This window comes from Schistocerca cancellata, chromosome 8 (genome assembly GCF_023864275.1).
Source record: "Schistocerca cancellata isolate TAMUIC-IGC-003103 chromosome 8, iqSchCanc2.1, whole genome shotgun sequence".
Taxonomy (NCBI): domain Eukaryota; kingdom Metazoa; phylum Arthropoda; class Insecta; order Orthoptera; family Acrididae; genus Schistocerca; species Schistocerca cancellata.
This window is the reverse complement of record NC_064633.1, coordinates 78,323,395-78,341,838: the sequence shown is the minus strand read 5'-3', so window position 1 is coordinate 78,341,838 and position 18,444 is coordinate 78,323,395. Positions and strand designations below refer to the sequence as shown.

General features: G+C 44.9%; 1 protein-coding gene across 1 annotated transcript in view; it reads left to right on the top strand.

The window, feature by feature from the left end:
• Positions 1 to 16,641, top strand: part of LOC126094757 (serine/threonine-protein kinase RIO2) — a 105,721-nt gene extending 89,080 nt beyond the window's left edge. Inside the window, exon 9 of the mRNA XM_049909308.1 lies at positions 16,490 to 16,641. The gene's annotated coding sequence lies outside the window, so the exon portion shown is untranslated. The remainder of the gene's footprint in view (positions 1 to 16,489) is intronic.
• Positions 16,642 to 18,444: the final 1,803 nt, after the last annotated feature.

Sequence of the window (18,444 nt, the reverse complement as noted above, 5' to 3'; positions counted from 1 at the left end):
GCCATCGCGATCAATCCAATAATGGATTGCCTCCCAGCTGATGTATCAGGCTCTCTTTTTGTGGACGATTTTACCATCTATTGCAGCGCGCAGCGTACACGTGTCCTGGAGCGCTGTCTTCAGCGTTCTCTTGACCGTCTTTACTCCTGGAGTGTCGCCAATGGCTTCCGTTTTTCTGCCGAGAAGACGGTCTGTATTAACTTCTGGCGCTACAAAGAGTTTCTCCCACCGTCCTTACGACTCGGTCCCGTTGCTCTCCCAGTCGTGGAGACAACCAAATTTTTAGGCCTTACCTTTGACAGGAAACTTAGCTGGTCTCCACATGTGTCATATTTGGCCGCCCGTTGTACCCGTTCTTTAAATGTCCTCCGTGTTCTCAGTGGTATGTCGTGGGGAGCGGATCGAACCGTCCTACTTCGTCTATATCGGTCGATCGTCCGCTCCAAGCTGGATTATGGGAGCTTCGTATACTCCTCTGCACGGCCATCCATCTTACGCCGCCTCAACTCCATACAACATCGGGGTTTACGACTTGCGATCGGAGCATTTTATACCAGTCACGTAGAGAGTCTTCATGCTGACGCTGGCGAATTGCCACTCACTTACCGGCGCGATATACTGCTTTGTCGGTATGCCTGTCGGCTACTGTCAATGCCCGACCATCCGTCTTATCGTTCCTTTTTTGACGACTCTCTTGACCGTCAATATAGGTTGTATGTCTCTGCCCTGCTACCCCCTGGAGTTCGCTTTCGTCGCCTCCTTCAACACCTTAATTTTTCACTCCCTGCAACCTTTCTAGTGGGCGAGAGCCACACGCCACCTTGGCTCCAGGCTCAGGTCCGCGTTCACCTTGACCTCAGCTCGCTCCCAAAAGAGGTCACCCCCAGTTCGGTCTACCACTCCCGTTTTTTGGAACTTCGTTCGAAGTTCATCACCATGACTTTCATTTATACAGATGGCTCTAAGACCAATGACGGGGTCGGGTGTTCCTTTATAGTCGGGGCACAAAGTTTCCAATACCGGCTCCATGACCATTGTTCGGTCTTCACAGCTGAGCTCTTTGCCCTCTACCAGGCTGTTCTTTACATCTGCCGCCACCGACATTCTGCTTATGTCATCTGCTCAGATTCCCTGAGCGCCATCCAGAGCCTCAGTGATCCGTACCCGGTTCACCCTTTCGTACACCGGATCCAACGCTCTCTTCAGCGGCTGGTGGACGTCGGTCCGCCGGTTAGCTTTATGTGGGTTCCTGGCCATGTCGGTATCCCTGGGAACGAAGCTGCAGATGCCGCGGCCAAGGCTGCGGTCCTCCAGCCTCGGACAGCTTCTTGTTGTGTCCCTTCGTCCGATTTTAGCAGGGTCATTTGTCGGCGCGTTGTGTCGCTGTGGCATGCCGATTGGGCTGCACTTACCGACAACAAGCTTCGGGCCTTAAAACCTCTTCCCGTGGCTTGGACGTCCTCCTCACGCCCTTCTCGGCGGGAGGAGGTCGTTTTAGCAAGGTTAAGGATTGGACACTGCCGGTTCAGCCATCGCCATCTGCTGACGGCTGTGCCGGCGCCGTTCTGCCCATGTGGGCACTTGCTGACGGTTAGACACATTTTAATGTCCTGTCCCGATCTTAACCAACTGCGCCTCGATCTTAACCTGCCTAATACTTTCGATGACATTTTAGCGGATGACCCACGAGCAGCTGCTCGTGTTCTTTGTTTTATCAATTTGACACACCTCGCTAAGGACATTTGATGAAGTTTTTTAATCCTATGCCTGTCAGTCTGTCTTTTATTGTGTTTTTCCTTTTAGTTGTTGTTGTCAACTTGTGGCTCGCGGTGCATTTTTAGAGTAGTCAGGGCGCTAATGACCATTGAAGTTGTGCGCCCTAAAACCACAAAAAAAAAAAAAAAAAAAAAAATATGTCCTTTTTTCTGCTGAAGGTCAGTTTTCTTAGGAAGAGACCTGGGGAAGGATTGTGAGGCCAAGTTAGAGGTAAGGAATTCCTGGAAAGTGACCGGAGGAGGGGGGGTGGGGATCACGGGTGGATGGTGGTATTAGTTGGAAGAGGCAGGGCTCGATTTTGCATAAGGTTGGCTTAGGTTGGAGGGATTGGTGGCAGAGAAGTTTCTTCAGTGCAAGGACTGGGACAAGGAGAGTAGGTTCTCAACAAGTCCTAAAGTTAATTTTATATGAAGGGCAAAGGTGAGGCCTTTGGGTGAGAATGAAATTTCTGTGGGTATGAAGATTTTGATGGAAAGGTTAACAACAGTGTTCAAGTTTCGGCTCTGGATTGAATGGAGTATTGGAAGGGAGATTTGGGGGTGTGGCAGGCTGAAATGGTCAGTTAGGCAGGGTCTGGGTGCTATGAGTGATTGACGAGGAGTAACACTGTGGGTAGGATATGGCTTCTGATGGTGGTGCTCAAAGGCAGCAGTAGGATGTCAGCAGGTTGGATAACTTATGGAGGTGGTGTGTGGAATGCTAATACAGGTGCTGGAGAGCAAGGGAATCAGTTTCAGAGATGTGGTGTATGTAGTAGGAATTGCACAGTAACACTATCTTGCGGAGGGAGCAGAGGTGGTTCTGGAATACCTGTGCCATGGATGTAGAGAAAGGAATTTTTATGGTTAGACCATTGGGGGTGGGGAGCATGGTTTAGGTAGCATTTAATGAACAGGATGTGGGACTGAATTTTAACCGGGAAAAGAGATACTTATCTGAACCGATTCAGAAAGATGTAACAGGAGTCAATTGTGGCAGGGATGGCATTGGGGAAATGGGAATGGTGCAGAAATGGGCAAATTAAGGTGTTAAGTGGCTGTGAAGAGAGCTGGATAACAGAAAACATGCTTAAAATACATCAAAACATGTGCAAATGCATGAACACATGTAAAAAAAAATGTGAGAGGAAAGGATTGGTGGGAAGAATTTAGGGCATGAGATGCTGCACCAACAATCCATTTGGCTGTGTATCTGTGTGTTGCGCACAGATGAGATCATTGTGGCTTGGATGTCAGAGCATGTGTGGTTTGGAAGGCAGTGAAAAATTGCAGCTAATAAGAGAGAATGGACACTGAGAAGAGTAATGCTGTAGAGAGTATTAAAAAAGGAAAACACCACATCACTGGGTTGCGGGATGGAAGAAAACCGTTAGGCAGATTCAGATAGTGGAAACTCCAGGTTGGAATGTCTTACACATTTAGCGTTTGACCAAAGCCTTCTTCATAATAGAAAACGCACAAAAATCCACACGAGCAAGTACACCTAATGCACCACACGTGATGGCCATCTCAGGCAGGTTGAACAGGAATGCAACTGTCACATTGAGTGGTGGTGCCAGCAAGGTGGAGGGATAGTAGTATGTGTGTGTTGGGGGGGGGGGGGGACACAAGAGCACTGTCTGACATTGTGTGCAGGAATTAGATCAAGGGATGACAAGACTGCCTGGTACAGCATCAGGAGGCTGTGGGGATGAGAGGAGGGAGTGGAAAAGGAGAGGAGCAGGGAAGGGAAAGATGGGCAGGTTCGCTGGCAGAGGGCAACACACAGTGAGAGTTAGGGGTGTGAACAGGGAGGAAATGATAGGACAGAGTGGGTGGAAACAGTTGGGTGGACAGTGTAGGGACAGTAGGTTGCCATAATGTTAGGCCTAGATAATTTTGGAAGTGGTGAATGTATTGTAAGGGTAACTCCCATCTGTGCAATTCAGAAAAGCTAGTGGTGAGGGGAAGATATGATCCCCTGGTAAGGGGTTGGGGTTGGGAGTTGCATAGAGATAGATTAAGGTGACGTGGTTGTTTGGTGGTTAAAGGAACACCCTTTTAGGGACATTCTTTTAAGGGGGTGGCCTGTCCTATGCTACCTGTGGCAACTTGTTTATGGACCATCTAGAGAGAACCTCCCTAGCCTTCCAAACCCCTGGTCTGGCTGTGTCATTGATGATATCTTCATGATCTATACTCAGGCAACCTATTTATCAGCCACCTAAAGGAAACCTTCCTAGTCTTCCAAATCCCTGGTCTGGTTGTTTCATTGATGATATTTTCATAATCTATACTCAGGGCCAAGACACTTAAACCTCATTTCGTCCCAACTTCAATACCTTCTCTCCCAACTGCTTCACCTGGTCCTTCTCATTGTAGCATGCCACTTTCCTGGACATTGACCTACTCCTCCCTGATGGCTCCATTCACACCTCTGTCCACATTAAACCTAGAAACCACCAACAGTAACTGCCGTTAGACACCTGCTGTCCCTCCCACATGAAAAAGTCTCTCCCATACAGCTTGGTCACCTGGAGATGGCAATCTGCATTGGCAAGAACTCCTTTGCCCACTATGCTGAAGGTCTCACCAAGCCTTCACAGGTACACGCTGTCCCCCAGACCTAGACTACAAACAGGTCTCCAGTGTTTCCCAACACACACCCAGTCCTCCTATGACCCGCAAGAACTAGCTACCTCTTTGTCGCTCAATACCATTCCAGACTGGAACAAATGAACCACATTCTGTGTCAGGGCTTTGATTACCTTCATCATGCCCTGAAATGAGGGAAATCCTACCCAAGATCCTTCCCAACCTTCCTAAAGTGGTGTTCCATTGCCCACCAAACCTCCACAGCATCCTAGCCCATTTCTATGCCATTCCCAATACCAGCCCATTGCCACAGGGATCATCCTCTTGTAGAAAACCCAGGTGCAAGACCTGCCCAATCCATGCACCCAGCACATCCTATTTCAGTTCTGTCACAGGCTTGCCCTACGTCATCAGAGGCCGGGCCACGTGGGAAAGCAGCCATGTCATATACCAGTTATGCTGCAATCATTGCACAGTTTTTATATCGGTATGACTACCAACCAGTTGCCCACAAGTATGAATGGCCACCACCAAGCTGCGGCCCCCCAGGGGGCTCGTCACTCTTTGGCGGGTTTGTGCTTGGCTACCACAGGGCCCCAGCCTTTGCAGCACTTTGCCCTTACGTGCTGCATGTCTATCCTCTTGCTGTTCTTTTTCCCCTCGCTTGGGGAACATGTCTGGGGTATTGTTGGGAATGTTCTGCATTCTGTTCATGACCTGCGAACAGTCTCAACTTCCTTTTTGGCTCCTTTTTCCTTTCTTTGTTTCCCTTCTCCTCTCGTTCCTCCGCTTCGGCATTTGAGTATCCTCTTTTTTCTTCTTCCTCCTCCCTGTGTGCTTCTGAAGGCCGGCCCACACATCTCATGCGTAAAAGGTGACTGGGTAACGCGTAATTCCCAGCCCCAGGTTGACAGGTAGGGTTCGCACGTACCCCCTGATACAGGCCAGGCCCAGGGAGCTGTAACCTTCCCAGATTGCCCATTGGTCCCTCTGTCAGGTGTTCAGGAGGTGTGAACAATCACCTGAGGTGGGTGCACCGCTTTGTGTAGGGGAATTGGAAGGAGTGCGCCTTCGGAGACGCTGGCAACTGTGCGGGATTTCCTCGCGATGAGTCACTCATCCTCTCCATGAACGTCGACGAAACTTACACATAATGAGGCTACTGATTCGAAGACTCTTCCTGCTGCACCACAGTTCCTTGTGGTATCATGTACTGAAGACGGTCAGTCCTTTGCCACAGTCAATCCATTTATTAATCAGGAAGGTGTTGATGCAGTTGCTGGCCCTGTGAAATCCTGCTCTCGTTTACAGAATGGCACTTTGCTTTTGGAGATGGCTTCTGATGCTCAAGCACAACTACTACTTGCTGCCTCGCTTCTCCACAGTTATCCTGTTAATGCGAGGCACATAGAACTTTGAATTCTTCCTGTGGTGTAATTTGCACCATGCTGCTTGACGATCTGACCAAAGCTGAAATACAATCTTACCTCTCTGATCAGGGTGTCATTGCCGTTCATCGTGTAATGAAAAAGGTCAATTCTTCCTTGGGGCCCACCCGCACTCTTTTCCTCACCTTTGATAGGGTGGTGCTGCCGTCAAAGATTAGAGCAGACTACGAAATCGTCACAGTCCGGCTGTACATTCCGAATCCGATGTGCTGTTACCAGTGTCATCGGTTCAATCACACTAGAACGTCTTGCCGACACCCAGCCAAATGTGTAACCTGTGGCAGGGATGCACACGAGGGCGAATGTCCGCCTCCTTCTCCCCGCTGTATCAACTGGAATGGCGGCCACGCCGCCTCGTCCCGGAATTGTCCCATGTATCTAGATGCGCAGGCTGTTTAAGAGATTCGGGTACAGGAAAAAGTGCCTTACCCAGTAGCTCGCAGGTTACTGGCTATTCGCAAACCCTGTGTTCTCCTGTCTGACACTTATAGTTCAGTTCTTGTTACCCCTTGCTCCATGAAGGACATGGCAACACAGACATGCGACCTCAAATTTGGCTCAGAGGTTGTGAAGTTGCCCGATGTCAAGGTAGCATCGCCATCCCCCGTCCTGCCGTGCAACAAACTGTCTAACTCTCGCCTAATGGGGCGGAGCTACCTACTACACAACCGGCAGGCAGGAAAGGCCAGAAGGAATACTTCCTAGAAGACTTCTTCCGTCCCTCCAGCCAAACACCAACCAAGTCTTCCTCAACCCGGAAGGGCTTGAAGACAAATGGTCTTCACCTTCACCAACTTGAAGATCCTGCTCAACGGTGACGCCACGTGGTCGCTTAGCCCGGCCGGCCTCTGTCTCACCAGTGCACACCACCCAACTGTTTTTCGGCGTTGGACTTCACTGACTGACCGCAGAAGTGTGCTGGTGCATGTGTGGACCCCATGGGGCAGGATCCTCCTCCTTCTGTGCCCTGTAGTAGCAACTCTCCACCAGCTGTCCCTCTGTGGACACTAAGTTGACACCCCTTCATCTTTTCCTCCTCGTGAGTGTCCTCCAATGGAACATTCGCGGCCTTCAGTCCCACAAAGAGCATTTGCGGCTGCTTCTAGCATCACAGCATCCCCTTGTACTTTGCCTTCAGGAAATGAAATTGCACCCTCAAAACCACTTTGAGCTTCCACATAACTTACCGATTCATTTTGGCCTTCCCCCTGAGGTCGGCATTCCATCTCATGGGGGCGTCATGCTGCTTATACAGGATGTCCTTCATAGTCAACCCATCTCGCTGACTACCCGTCTTCAAGCTGTTGCTGTTCACCTCTTCCTTCACCACCTGACTTTCTCCCTCTGTACCATTTATGTACCTCCATCCTTCGATGTCACCAGGGCTGACTTCCTTCAGCTTATTGGGCAGCTACCTCCACCCAATTTTGCTACTCAGTGACTTTAATGCGCGTCATCCCCTTTGGAGTTCTCCCAGGACCTGCCAGAGAGGGGCCCTCTTGGCTGACATTCTTAACCAGCTCAACCTCTTCTGCCTTAACGCTGGTGCAACCACTTTCCTTTCTGACTCCTCTGACATCTATTCCCATGTGGACCTATCCTTTCGCACTACCCAGCTTGCCCATCATCTTGAGTGGTCCGTTCTTTCTGATGCCTACTCGAACGACCATTTCCCATGAGCTCTCTGTCTGCCGACTCCTACCCCATCCACGTGCGTGCCCAAATGGCAGCTTACTAAAGCTGACTGGCAGCCTTGGCAACCTTCGCAGAACAAGATTTCCTCAGTTGTAATGACCAGGTGGACTAGCTCACAAACATTATGCTTACTGCTGCAGATCATTCCATTCTTCACACTTCCTCTTTACCACGTTGTGTCCCAGTCCTTTGGTGGACTGAGGCGTGCTGTGACGCAATTCGTGCACAGAGACGTGCTCTCCGCATTTTTAACAGCCACCCTACTCTGGAAAACTGCATTCATTATAAACAGATGCGTGGAAAGTTTCGTTGAGTTCTTCGGTATGGCAAAAGAGCTAGTTGGATTTCGTTCACTGGTTCTTTTAACAGTTCCACACTTTCCTCTGTTGAGTAGGGCAACCTCCGAAGGCTCTCTGAAACCAAGATCCATTCCTCCATTTCCGGCCTGACAGTAGGTGCTACTTTCATTGTGGATCCTGTTGCTATCTCCAACACTTTGGGCAGCCATTTTGCGGAAGTTTCGAGCTCTTCCCACTATCACCCTACCTTTATCCATAGGAACGGGTGGAGGAGGCTTGAGCAATACCCTTCTCTTCTCCGAATCGTGAGTGCTACAATGCCCCCTTCACTGTGTGGGAGCTAGATCATGCTCTCAGTTCATCCTGGTCCTCTGCCCCAGGGCTAGACACTATCAACATTCAGATGTTGCAGCACCTCTCTCTTGTGGGCAAGCACTTTTGCTTAACACATACAACCGCATCTGGGCTGCGGGCACATTTCCTGGATGCTGGCGTGAAGCCACAGTCATACCCATACCTAAGCCCGGTAAGGACAAAAACCTTCCTTCTGTCTACCTTCCCCATCTCTCTTACCAGCTGCGTTTGCAAGGTGATGGAACGTACGATTCATGCCCGGCTGGTTTGGTGGCTCGAATCTTGCAATTTACTCACAAATGCACTGTGTGGATTTTGAGTGCGGCATTCTGCACTTAACCATCTCGTTATTTTGTCCACTCATATCATGAATGGTTTTCTGTGGAAATTACAGACTGTGGCCGTGTTTTTCGATTTGGAGAAGGCTTAAGACACCTGCTGGAGCCCTGATGTCCTCTGTACTATTTACACGTGGGGCTTCCGTGGGTGCCTGCCCTGTTTTCTTCAGGCATTTTTACAAGACTGAGTTCGCAGGGTGCATGGGAGTTCTGCTTTGTTGGACACCTTTATTCAGGTAAATGGTGTGCCTCAAGGTTCTGTCCTGAGCATCATCCTCTTTGCTATCGCCATTAACCCTGTCGTGGCCTGTCTCCTGCTGGGCATCTCCGGCTCCCTTTTTGTCTATGATTTTGCCATCTATTGCAGTTCTCCACGGACCTGTCTCACTGAGCAGCGTCTTCAGCACTGTCTTGATCGTCTTCACTGCTGGAGCATCGCCAGTTGCTTTCGCTTTTCCACCGGCAAAACCGTCAGTATGAATTTCTGGCAGCACAAATGGTTTATCCCACTATCTCTACATCTTGGTCCTGTTGCCCTTCTGTTCGTTGACACCACAAAATTCCTGGGGCTCATGCTCAATAGGAAACACTCTTGGTCCTCCCATGTCTCTTACCTGGCAGCCCACCGTACATAGTCCCTCAGTGTCCTACGTGTCCTCAGTGGTACTTCTTGGGGTGCTGATCGAACCACCCTCCTCCATTTGTACCAGTCCCTTGTCCATTCGAAACTAGACTATGGGTACTTTATGCATCTGCACGCCCATCCATTTTACGCCATCTCAACGCTATCCATCATTGTGGTATCTGTTTGGCGACGGGCACCTTTTACACCAGCCCGGTTGAGAGTCTGTATGCTGAAGCTGCTGAACTACCACTGTCGTACTGCTGTGACTTTCTCCTCAGCAGGTATGCATGCCATTTGTCTGCCATGCGTTGCCACCCGTCCTATGCCTCCTTCTTTGACGGTTCCTTCGATTGTCAGTATGGGGCTCGTCCCTCTTCTCTGTTACCTCCCGGAGTCCGTTTTCGCCACTTGCTATGGCGGCTTAACTTCGTGCTACCTGCAGCTTTCCACATGGGTGTGAACCCTTCACCACCTTGGCTTTATGAAGTGGCCCATATTAACCTCGGCCTTCATTCGCTTCGTAAGAACACTACTCCAGCCTCAGTCTATCGCCTTCAGTTTCACGACCTTCGCATGGAATTTAGCAATAGTGCCTTTGTGTACACTGTTGGCTCTCGGACTGACTGTGGGGTGGGGTGTGCATTCGTCATTGGCACCCACGTCTTTCGATATTGTCTTCCAGCCCATTCCTCAGTATTTACAGCAGAGCTTTTCGCCATGTATTAGGGCGCGGCGTACAGCCTGCGACACGGTCTTCCCAGTTGTGTCCTCTGCTCCGGCTCAGTCAGTGCCCTCCAAAGTCTCTGTGTGCAGTACACTGCTCAGCCCTTAGTGCAGTGGGTGCAGGAAAACTGTCACTTGCTCACTCTTGGTGGAGCCAATGTCATGTTTCTGTGGGTTCCTGGTCATGTTGTTCTGCCAGGAAATGACACTGCTGCCAAGGCTGCAGTCTTCTTTATGTCAGCCCACGAGTACGTCTATTCCCTCTGATGATCTCTGCATTGCTGTCTGTCAGGCGGTGGTGTCCCTTTGGCATCGCCAGTGGGAATAAGCTTCGGCATATTAAGCCTCCCCAGGCACCTAGGATGACCTCCTCTCGGCAGGAGAGCTGAGAGGAGATAATTTTAACTGGGCTGCGTATTGGACACTGCATTTTTAGCCATCATTTGCTCAGTGATGCTGCCCCACCACTTTGTACGCGTTGTGCCCAAGTTTTAACTGTCCGCCACTACCTGCTGGAATGTCCTTTTATTTTTTTTTATACTACTTTACGTTCCACCTTGTTTTTGCCATCAGCTGTTTTAGCAAATGACGCACGGGCTGTCCCCCGCATTTTACTTTTTATCTGCTGAAGTAATATGGTGAAGGCCATTTAATTTTTAGTTTTGAATCAATACCATATTTCACAGTGCTTAATCTTGATAATCAAATTGCGCAGTACTAGATAGGTAACACATTTTCCGATATGATCGGTCCATATATCCTCTGTACATTCACATGCATTCATACTTATGGCCCGGATAATGCTGAGCATTATACTTAGTCATATTTCATTAGCTTGCCTTTCAATGTTTTGTGCTACTATCATGTGATGAGGCAAAATGTTGGAAACACCTACATGCTCCAATTCTGAACAGACATTTACAAGCTTCTGACATTTCTACGCACCTTTTTAATTACTGTATCTTTCACTAAAACTCTTAATGCTTCAGAACTAACACTTTGTCATGTACGGCAGACAATGTTCCTTCCTGTAAGACAGGAGAGAGAGCACTTGCCACAGTACATGCAGCTGACATCCTTATCAATCACTTTTCAAAATCTCTTCCAAACATTGTCACAACCACCGTCATTCATGCTCAGGATATATAGCAGTCCCACTAATCCAAACCTCAGTAATCCAAATGGTCGGTTAGTCCGAACATGAAAAATGTTAGTCTAAGTATGGAAAACTGTGCAGTAAACTGCTGTACATACACAGTATCTTAATTTACACAGTACAGTACACATGTATTAGAAAAATTGGCAAGAAAACATCAGGCTTAAACAATGCATAAGAATAAAAGAAAAGCTGTCAATCTTACTAAAATGCAGCGGTCATTTTATCCCTGTAAAGGTTTCTTAAATTACCGCTACCAGTCACAAAATTTGTCAACTATTGTATTACTTATTTATTTAGTGACATGTTTTGAGGGAGTACCTCATCTACAGTGTAAATGGCATTACAAAAACAACTTTACAATAAGATCATACTGATGTTACACAGTCTTTTTATATATGCAGTCCATCCTGTGGAAGAAGAGAAAACTTAGTAGGGGCGATGTCACTTTGGAAGCTGGACTGATGTTTGCACAAAAATGTTTTGTAACAGTCACTCACTTTGTTCTTCTGGCGTGGCAGTCTTGTTGTGATGTGCTGAGGTGTAATGGATCCAAATTTATTTTATCCCTACTTTTTTGGATGACAAAAACTCTGTCATTGTTTTTGGTGTAATGAAGACAGTCTTTTATATGGCGCATAGTTGTACCATCGTCTCATAAACATCAAATCAGCAGGTGTAGCAGTGGGCTGTTGCTCCAAATAACGTAGCGTGTGTTCAAGGGCTTCTGCTGCATCAATGTGTGGCACCAGCTCTCCTTTGTCACTTTTAGGCTCATTGTCACTTCCGTTACAGCAGTCCACTTCTTCCTGGTCTTGAATTACAGCAGCAGCTAAATCAGCATTAGTAAGGTTCTCCACACATGCCCAATCTGTTGCCATCCACTCATATACATCTCCTTCACTAGCTTCTTCACATCCAGGGATTATCTGTATCATTTGTAGTAGATTTTCCACTTCATTTCTACTAGGTTGTCCTGAAATTCGAGATGTCCACAGTTTTCTCCACGATTTTCTCAGAGTATTTTCTGAAATATACTGCCGTGCCTCAGCGGCCCAATAAACAACATCCGTCACATTGGTCTTTTTTATTTTGTCCACTAAAGGAATGCTATCATCCTTGATCAGCGTTCTTGAAAATTGTTTTCTGTAAATCGGTTTTAATGTTTGCAGTATGCCCTCGGCCATTGACTGTAGAGCTGATGTAACATTCGGCGACAAAAACTTCGCCACAATTTCTCCATCACATAATTCCTCAGTGCTGGGGTGAGATGGCATGTTATCAATCAAAAGAATTGCACGAGGAGACAAGTGAATTTTCTTAGAAAACTGCCGAACAGAGGGAACAAACTGGCTGTGAAACCATTCTTTGAAGAGCTTACCATCCATCCATTTTTTCTGGTTGCGATAATATACAGGCAGGGACTTCATGTTGCAGTTTTTAAAAGCTCTGGGCCTAGCAGATTTGCCTATCAGCATTAAAGGCAGCTTGTGATTACCAGCAGCATTGCTGCACGCTAATCAAGTCACACAATCTTTGCACATTTTAAAACCAGGAGCGAGTGTGGTCTTCTGTTTTTGATGCCAGGATTTTTGTTGACAATGCCCTAAAATTAAGGCCAGTCTCGTCAGCGTTATAAATTTGTTGGGGAAAATACTTTCTGTCTCTTATCATTTTTTCGAACTCACCCAAGTATTCCTTTGCTGCATTGTGGTCAGAAGAAAGCTTCTCTCCAGTAGTTGTTAGCTGACGGATTCCATGACATTTCTTGAATCTGTCCAACCAATCCGTACTTGCACTAAAGGACTCATCACCTTTCATTAACTTGTTCAGGTAAACAGCCTTCTTCTGAACCAGTGCTCCACTCAAAAGGAGTTCCCCTTTCTCTTTCCTGCGTAAACCAAAGTAAAAGAGCTTCAACTACTTTAACACACTGTGACTGTTTCAAAGTCTGTCAAATTTAAAGTGTTTTTCCCGAAGACGTTGCACCGGACTGTTCAAGCTTCACTTGGTTCTTCTTCCAAACACAAATGGTTGCTTTACCAACACTCAGTTCCGTTGTCAGTTTAGATACATTTTCATCATTGTCTATCCGCTTCAGAACATTCAGTTTTTCTTTGAGAGTTGACGTTGTATGTTTTCGTTTACTCGTGGCGAAAATACATACACCACTACACAATACAATACAACTTTTATGCGTGCCAGCAGTTGATAACTAATATAACCAAGCACTTTGTAAGCCAACTGGCAGTGCACTGGCCTCAGACACTAGATAGGTCTCAACAATGCACAACAACAAGAGCAGGAAGTGAGACTGAGCCATCGTTGCCACCCTTGTTCCCATTTGTTACCATGGTGTACCTACTTATCTGCTTGGTATACTTCATTCTAGAAACTCGTCACCGTAATTACAGCTAATCCGAACAAATCGGTAATGTGAACAAGGTCCGGTTGCAATTAGTTCGGATTAATGGGACTCTACTGTATTATTTCAAATCAAGTTTCGCTTCCGCCCTTTCCTTCACCTAGCATTCATGTGCCAAGATCCTACAGTGGATAACTGAGCAGTGCTCAGGTAACTACAGTAGATAGCTGGGCAATCCAAGCATGAGATGCTTGGATGAGTGTCATGGAAGTTGAGTGCGGTTGCCTTCTCAGTCCAGAACGGCTGTATTGACATTTGATGGACTTAACACGGCAGTACACAGGCTGAGCAATTCGAGTGAGCATAAAGGTCAGATGCAGACCTCTAGTGTGCATGAAGTGTGATTGCTGGCTTGTGTGTGTGTGTTTTCTTTTCTGAAAAAGGCTCTGGTTGAAAGCTAAATGTGTATCAGTCTTTCATTGTGCCCGTTTGCAAATCAATGTACCATCTTTATGGTGAGTAGCAATCTATCCTATCCCTAATATCTTTGATATTCCAAACTGGAGTTTCCATTGTTTGATATTAATATCAAATGTTAAGCTTCTTGACTTCCACAGCATTACCCTGTTATTAGATATTTCATTGTGTCTGCTATTTTGCTAATGATGACATGATTCTGCAACAAATCGATGTCAGTGAAATTGGCCGGTAATTATATGCATCCGATTTTCTACCCTTTTTATAGATTGCTTTGACCTGGGCCCTCTTCCAGTCCTGTGGAACTTTCCGCCGTTCCAATGATCTCTGATAGATGACAGATAAGAATGGTGCTATATTTGTAGCATAGTCAACATAAAATCTTATGGGGATACCGTCTGGGCCAGATGCCTTTCTGGCGTCTAAGGATCTTAACTGTTTTACAATCCCAGTTACACTAAACACTATGTCAGCCATCCTTTCGTTTGTTTGACAATTGAAAGGGGGAATAGTGCTGCAGTCCTCTATCGTAAACGAGTTTTTGAAAGCTAGGTTTTGAATTTCGGGCTTCTGTTTACCATCATCAGTTACATTACTTGTACTGTCAGCAAGAGAAGATATTGAATTATTCGTAGTGTTCATAGAGTTTACGTACGACCAAAATTTTTTGGGGTTATTTTTGGAATCTGCAGATAAAATATTGCTTTCAAATTCTTTAAAAGAGTCTCTCATTGTCCTTCTGACAGCTGCTTTCATTTCACATAATTTCTGTTTGTCAGCGTGGCAGTGACTACATTTAAAACGACTGTGCAAAATTCTCTGTTTTCTCAGCAACTTCCTAATATGTTTGTTGTACCAAGGTGGATCCTTTCCCTCCCCTATGCTTTTGCTAGGCACATACTTCTCTAGCACATGGTGGACAATACCTTTAAATTCCGACCAAAGATGCTTAATATATTTGTGTCCCGCTGTGAATGCTTGGAGCTGACTATGAAGATATTCATTAATGACACTTTTATTTGCTTTCCCAAACAAGAAAACTCTACGCAGGTTTTTTTTTCCCCCTCCCAACTTCCACTGACATAGAAGCGACAACGACTTTATGGTCACTAATACCTTCTTCTCGATTAACTTCCTCAAAAAGATCTAGTCTGTTTGTCGCCAAGCCATCTAATATGTTCCCATCTTGAGTTGGTTTTCTAACCAATTGCTCAAGGTTGTATGTTGAGAGCGCTCTTAAAATAACTTCACACGAATCTTTGCTTCTGCCCCCTGTGATAAACGTGTAATTTTCCCAGTCAATGGATGCTAGATTAAAGTCTCCACCTATAACTAATGGATAATTTGGATATTTACTTCCTATGTACTCAAGACTTTCCCTGAAACGTTCTGCGACGTTTGTTGCTGATGCTGGTGGTCTTTAAAAACATTCTAATACAATGGTCAATCCTTGTCTGATTGACAGCTTTATCCAGACTATCCCACAGTCCGACGCAGTATCGATCTCAACTGCTTTTAAACAGTTTTTAACTGCAATGAACACACCACCTCCCATAGCATCAGTCCTATCCTTCCTAAACATTGTCCAATCACAGTTCAAAATTTCACTGCTTTTTATGTCTGGTTTCAACCAGCTTTCGGTACCTAATACAATATTGACATTGCTTCTGTTTATTTTGGAGATTAACTCGGGGGATCTTGCTACAGACCCTTCAACAATTTACTAACATGAGATTAAGTATATTTAAATCCTTTGGAATGACCTGTTTAGGCGAACTAACAATTTTTACAGTTGGCACACCCACATCAGTGTCATGAACTAGTAATTTTTGGGGCCAGCGGTTTGTTTCCCATGGGGAGGAACCTAATCTAAAAAACCTCCATGTGCACGCTACAAATACTATGCTACCCATGTAGCTGCCTCCTGTGTGTAGTGCACCCCTGATCTGTCGAGGGGCATCCTACAACCTTCCACCCCATAGCGTAGGTATGATAGGTAGAGGGCATACACTCTACTGGTACCTCACATGGACATAATCTGAGGGCACTAAATTTTGTACCACTAGAGGCTGTCTCTCCAAGTCTATATCAGCATGTAGATATTCTACCATCCAAAACATGAATCAAAACTGGGAAAAATTCTCTGGTGATTGGTATGCCACTTTGTTTCATCTTATTTAGTTCCTGCACAGTGATATTCTCAAATCTGGTGGTTGGTCGCCTTTGTGGTCTAGGATGGTTGTTTGCATTGCTGGTTACTAACACCGAGGTCTTGAGGTTGGTTCCTGGGGAGCACATCAGTTTTATGTGCTGTGGAGAGGTCTGGAATTAAGTTTATTCAGCATCATGGGCAAAATGTGTAGTTGCTTGAATTCAATAGTAAGCTACAGAAGTATCATCAGATAGAAAGGCTTGCTCCAGGCTGTGCACCAAATGATCTTTTCTTTATAAAAAATCTGAAGGCACTTATTGTAAGCATTTTACTACTGAATATTCCACCAAGGACTTTCCACTACCTTGGTATTATTGAGTTTGAACTGAAAAAAATCAAGAAATCCTTAAAGGTACATTTGTTAAATTTTCATTCTTGTTTCTTTCAGAACAGCATGTTAGACTAATGCCTTTTGTTTTGTTACTTATTAGTCTTTTGTGTTGTTTAGGTTCCTTTGTGAGGAGAACATCAGTATAAACACCAGCTTGAAGTGCTGCATAGTTGTAAAACCCAGATTTGAATTTATTGGTAACTGGTAAGCCACTAATGACATCCTTGTCAATGCTGCTGCAGTCATGAAGTTTTGTTGTGGAGAAAAAAACTGTTTTCTGTATAGAACTGAATTATTCTCTTGTAATATAATTGTAACATAAATAAAATTTGGCAGTAATTTTTTCATTTGGAAAAAAAGTGAAATATAATTTATCTGAAATTAAGAATTAATATACAGAGTGAGATGGTGCAGTGGATTCGTGTTTGGGAGGATGACGTGTCCCTTTCCTCAAATCAACCTATCTAAGAACTAATAGACTTTTGGCACTTTACCTGAAAAATCTTATAGAACATTGTTTCATTGGATGAGTTGATGTGTACATACAAAAACAATTCTGTTTACTTGTAAGGTATTCAGATGAGTTGCAACATTGTTGAAACAAACACACAAACTGATTTGCGATTGCCATTCATTTACAATATTGGAATTATATTGCAAATTTCTTGGCACTGAGTTCTCAACTTCCTTGTATTGCGAAGTCAGTGAGTTACCAAGAATTTTGTATTTTGCCTAGATTCCTTATCACTGTGGAGCAGGTAGAGAAATGAAGCATATATTGCATTTCAACAAAGATGACATTGACGTCGTCGTGACAGATATGATTTATCAGATGTTCCCAAAGATGAAAATCGTGTACGCACATGGACTTACACACACACACACACACACACACACACACACACCACCTCCTTACAGTGTTAAACTATTAATTATTTTAAAAATAACAGTTTATTTTATATATATCGAATTAATATATTCAATTTAGTTTAGATTAATACCCACATTAAGTCAAAAGGCTATAGACTAGATGGTGCTGAAAGAAGTAAGTATTTAATACAAAAGTGCTTCCCATAGATGATCTGCTAAAGAGGCTCTTTTCTGGTAGATCTTTAGAGGAGAAAGAGATAGAAGTACTCCAAATGTAAATCTAACAACAGAGGAGTGTGGAATGAGGCTCACAGATTTGGCTTAAGTAACACTGACAATTTTGAAATATTTTGATCAGCTTCTTAATTGTCCAGATCCAATCGATAAGCATGAATACTCAGACACACATGAAAATCTAGAAGAAGATTGACCCCCAACTACCAAAGAAATTGAAGTTATTGAAGCCTTATACAGTTAGTGGAGAAGACTCTGTTACAGCAGAACTTTTGAAGTGGCCTATACCAAAAATAAAAAGAGAAAGTGGAAGGTAGCCTTGATACATCCATACATAAGAAAGGGATTGAACAAGTTGTTAACAACAATAAAGGAATATCTTTGCAACCAGTTACATATAACTTATTGTCCAAGATTGTACTAAACATAGCAGAAACAACACTGGAGAGTAATTTCGGTGAATATCGGTGTGGTTTTAGGAACTGATGTCAATCATTTGCCACAGATCACTGAATTCAAAAGGTCAGAATTTTTTCGTTGTAACTGCATATAGTCTGTTGTGCAAGCATAGAGTATAATGGTTTTTGAAATGCCATTGTCTAGACTCCACAGTGAGTGAGTGGTCTAAATCATAGACTGACAATTTGCAGACCCTCGTTTGTTTCCCCCACAGCTACCAACATGTATATTTTACTTTTTATTTTGTTTTTATTGCTTTCCTCAAAATGTTAAAACTTTAAATATATTTAAACAGTTCACTTTATATAGGTACAATTAAATTATTCAGTTGAGTTATGATTACTAATATTGTAAGTCAAAAGGCTATAAGCCACCACATTGCAGCATACTGGTATAATTTTACACGAGGCGCCACTGCTATGCACCAGTGAACTTTTCTGTTAATTGGTGAGGTCTGAACCTGAGTCACAATAAGGCAACCATTTTTAACATACTGTGATAAATTTCCA